Here is a 4,972-nt window from a genome sequence, read left to right as displayed (position 1 = left end):
TGAAGCAATTAATCTCGGCATTCATGCATTGGTAGTGAACCTGGACTCTCAACTTGTCGTCCACCAGCTCAACGGGCAATATTCTGTCAGAGACTATCACATTCTAAGGTTGTATTTACGTGTGAGATTGTTAGAAAGGAACTTTTATTTTATCACATATCAACATATTCCACGACAATTAAACACATTATCTGATGCATTGGCCAATCATGTATTAGATAGACATTTGCGTAATTTGTAACCAGAACAGTATACAAGCAAGCACATGAAAACACAATAATAAACCATAGGCATATGTATATATATACGTGTGAGTCATAATGTTTGCGCCACGCGCATTACATAATCCAAAAAATAATACATGTCCAAAACTCATATGGCCGCTGACAACATGTCTCTCAAAAGCATGCAAAAATGAAACCTAGGCGTCTAATCACGGTGATGATCATGATAGCATGTCACCACTCGCACCAAACGTCTCAATAGACGATGGACATGAGTAGATACTCCCACCGTGTGCCTCTGATATGCTCTGGGCACGTCTGCCAATCTGCCATAATCTGGAATCCCTCGAGTAAGTGCCTCCAGGTTCTGTACTAGATCATCGTCCGCATCACCCCCTACCTGAGGGTCGGCTGCAGGTTGTGCCCTCCGTGCAATGTGAGACAAGTCAGCTGGCTGCTCTGCACCAACATCTGCATACATATATATATATATATCTGTTGTCAGAGACTGGCATGTATTACAAAAATAAAATAAAAATTAAATACATAAAAACATCAAAAACACAAAGCGTTCTTACCTAGCTCCTCGTCCCAGTCTCCTCCCGCAGGCAATGGGAGATCTGGGTCTCCAGTAAAATCCGTGCCCGCATAGGGCCAGTCCTCTATGACGATCATCTGGTGACGGATCCAAATGAAGAACTTGGGCCTCCAGGCCATCTGCTGGTCCCCTCCTCCTCTGGGCATGAGTGTTGCCCATCGAGCCAACCTCGGCTCCCGTGGCACTAGATCTGCCACTATACCTCCCTGAATCTGGAATATCGACAGTCGCTCCAGGAAGAAAGATACTATGATAGATCCGTATCCGAACTATTTGTTGCCACACTTACATTTGGTAAGCTGCCTCTTGATATTTGTCGTCACTGCCGTGGCCCAATCAAACAGTGTAGGTTGGAGACACTCGGTGGCCAGCAACAAATGATTCTTGCTGGCCTCGTGGGTCGCCTGTACCCCAGCCGTCCGTGTGATAGTGAATAATATCACTCATAGCACTAGGTCTGGAACCATGATAATATCTACTTTGGCACTGTTTGATCCAAACCGTGCCCCAGGACAAACTCGTTCCATCACCTCTCCCATCTTCTCCCCGGAAGGCCTGCTACCAGTCAAGATGGGTCGTGCACCTCGCCGCAATAGACAAGTGATAAAGTAGACATCGGAAACATCTAACTCCAATGTCTGGTCTTTCAGGCGAAACACCTGATCTTCTGTATCCCAAGCATCCACGATAAATCGTAGCAACTCAGGTTGGGCACGTAAGTAAGAGGTGAGGAAGAATTTCTTCAAGACACAGTCTCTCAAAGCATCCATGCATGCATCATCCTCCATTGCCATGGCATCTATGGCATCATTTTCTCTTTCTCTCCATTCCACAGCCATTCTCACCAATCCCTGCAACCAAAAAGCCGAAATTTTCATCATTAGATTATTGGTGAAATCAAAATTGAGGAAAATTTGCAATTTCAACGTCAAATTTGAGGCAAATTTAGGTCACGCGGTTGGCGCGACTGTTTTCAAAACAGTTGCGCCAAGGTCGCGCCCCCTTTGGGCAAAAAAAATCCCATTGGCGCGATCCCGTGCGGGAAACTCGCGCCAATGGAGCAACCCTATGAATTTGCAAAACCTCTGACAGGGGACTAATCTATGGATGAAAAACTGAAAGAATGGAATGAAAACAAAGCTAAGGATGAGGCCTCTTACCTGCTTCAGACGGCGGCTCGAATGATCTCCTGGATTGATCGCAATCAACAGTTGAAGTTTGCACCCAAAACCCTCCAATGGTAAACTCACAAGGTAAAAGTGAAAAGTAAATTTATTTTTTTACCATTTCACTATTTATAGCATTTTTTTGACCTAAAAATACATTAAAAATGATATTTTTTGAGTATTTTTGGAATATATTTATGTCAAAGTGGGTTTTACGTTGTTTTTGTATGATGACAGGGATTGGTGCAACTCAAGCAACGAAATGAGCTCCTTTTTCTACTTTTTCAGGCTCAGTAAAACATGTGAAAAGGTTATTTTAAGGTCTGCTTTTAGCTCTTTTCTGACCGTTTAAAGAGGAAAAGATTGGCGAGTTACTCCTCTTGACTCGTTAAACGTTAATAAGGGGCAGTCATTTTAAGTTCTTTTTGTCGACCGTTAAAACATAAAAATATTACCAGGTTTTTGTCATTTCAAACTCGTTAATGGTTACGAAACGACGTGGTTTTGATCGCTTTTTTACTTTTTCAAGTCGAAATCACTATTTATGAAAAGTACGCCTCGATCGTAAAGGTTGGGTGGTTCTTTCGAGCATTGTTTTATACTTTTTCGGGCTCGAGAGACACAACTTTACGAAAAAGGGCACCCCTGGAGTTTCCTTTTCTGCTGTCTTTTCAAACTCTCTAAACATGAAAAGACGCCGAGTTCTTCCTTTGTCAGACTCGTTAAAACCTGATGACATCGGATTTTGTCAAGATGACGCACTACAAGCATATGCTATCCCCATCAAGCTTGTTAAAAATAATTGGGGTACTCGCCAGAAATGGCGGGGGAAAAATAGGAACCATAATTACCGTCATGTCGGCAGTATGTCGCTCTTGAACATGGCACTTCTCTGCTTTCGTGTCTGGGTGGGGATATCTCATCTCATTTTTTCACTTGCCTCCGTGGATTTGGGTAATCCTGTTTGACCGCTCATCTGCTCATTGCCTCGTCACCATGACCTCTGATACGTTGATGTCAAATACTGCCAATTCCACTGTCGTGTCGCCGATATGTTCAAGAGAAGTTGACCTCTGCAAAGAAACAACCTCCCTCTGATAGCTCGCACAATCTTGATTCACAACATTATCTCTCTGTCTCGTGTCGATGATGTGGGAAACATTATGGCCCACCTTCGATCAAGGTCACTTCCTGTCGACTCCAGCTCATTATCCAGGAAATTGATCTAGAGACTCCCTTCCGGTGCCTTGGAGCCTGCATGCCTCAATGGCAGGTTCTTCGTGTTCGATGTGAGCTTTTCATCATTGGCCTCCGATCGAATGATTCTATGGGTGTTTGACGTCAGATCACTAATTCACACGCCGTAGATTGTACCTATAGTACCTTGAGGGCCATTGTCATTATTGGTGGTACCTCTCGTGTCTGTTAACAGTTTCCAATATTGACTGGTAATCAGACGATGTTCATGCATGTTCGACTTCAGCTCATATATTCGCATGTTTGAACTTGTACTTTTGTTCGGGTCGAGATGGAGCGCAAGACCCTGGATTGTGTCTGTTGTAATCCAGGTGTGATTCTCGATACGTGACTCATTCACTGGATGGCTGCGACCATACCTGAGTCAATTCATTGATCCTAACCAGATGGCTGCGTCCATACTATGGATCTAGATTATCATGTACTCTCTTATGGATGGTTGCGACCATACCACATACATCATGTATTTGAGTTATCAGTTGTATCTCTCACTGCAGATTCTCGGCGACAGCTACATGTGTTCTTGTAAAGCATTTCACCCCTCTCTCTCTCTCGGGCCTCATACTTTAGGGGGCATCTGTTACACAGTAATTTGTCACCATTAGTCACCGTCCCTGTTACCCCTGTTTCCGTACATTGGAGGACGCATTTCGGGACCTGTGAACAGTGACATAACCCAAAAACACTTGCATTATGTTCCCCTGAATATGTACTTCATGTTCCCTGAAGACACCTTCTGCAAAATATCCCTGAAAAGTGCCCTTTTCCCATTAGCGTGGGTCCACAATGCCTTACCTGCGCCAATCACTGAGATCCTCAAAAGGGGGTGCGACCATCGGCGCTCTGTCTTAGAACAACACCCGCGCCAACCAAGTTTGATAATGATTTTTGACAAACGCGCGCCCAGATGTTTTTTCCCTTCAGATCACGAAGTCTTTTGAGGATAAAGTTTATCTCATAGAGGTCGAGAGTCATCATCTATCCTTGACATCTATCCACAGCGGCTTTTCGGAGATAATCCCAATCCACAATGGGTGTCCTGATGCATTGTATCTTCCTCCCTTCTCCATCTATAAAATTCTGTCCTCATGCATTAGACAAGCTAGTTTTTGAGTAATGCTAGTTGTGATTATGCTTGTCTTGAGTGATAGTAAGAGTCTTGAAGCATAGGGAGGTTATGCTGCCGGAAGTCTGAGAGAGAGAAGGTCTATTGCAAGATATACATAGATGCTCACCCATCCAGAGGAGAGGTTCAACGTCAGAACCTTGGTTGTATCTTTCTCTGTTGATTATTCATTAATAAACGACTACTGTTATGGTTCCAATTTCATTGTTCATCATGATAATGTTTGGTTTATTTCCTTTCTGACTGAAATATAGTTGTATTTTAGTGGATTTTATGCTTGTATTCGCTTCTTTCTTTGCATGTGCAGGTATCCATATGTGGGGATCACAAGGATTGTGACCTGCCGGAGCAAGGGAGCGGGAGTATCAACTCTTCTTCGACATTAGTGTTGGACTCCAGGTTGGTTCTCGTTATCCACTTTCAGTATGCAACTAGGAACTTGCATAGTAGCGTGATTTGATTGTTGCTAGACCCATTTTGGGCTAGTGGGATCGCCTCTGTCTGTAGAGGGGATTTACCTCTCCAACAGTATGACCTCGCATAAACATGACTCTGCTCCTAAATGTTTTTATTGTGGTAAGATAAGCCATATTGCTAAATT

The sequence above is a fragment of the Pinus tabuliformis genome, chromosome Q, assembly GCF_031772625.1.
Source record: "Pinus tabuliformis cultivar Carrire ecotype Pingquan chromosome Q, CPIR1, whole genome shotgun sequence".
Taxonomy (NCBI): domain Eukaryota; kingdom Viridiplantae; phylum Streptophyta; class Pinopsida; order Pinales; family Pinaceae; genus Pinus; species Pinus tabuliformis.
Note: the sequence above shows the minus strand (reverse complement) of the source record.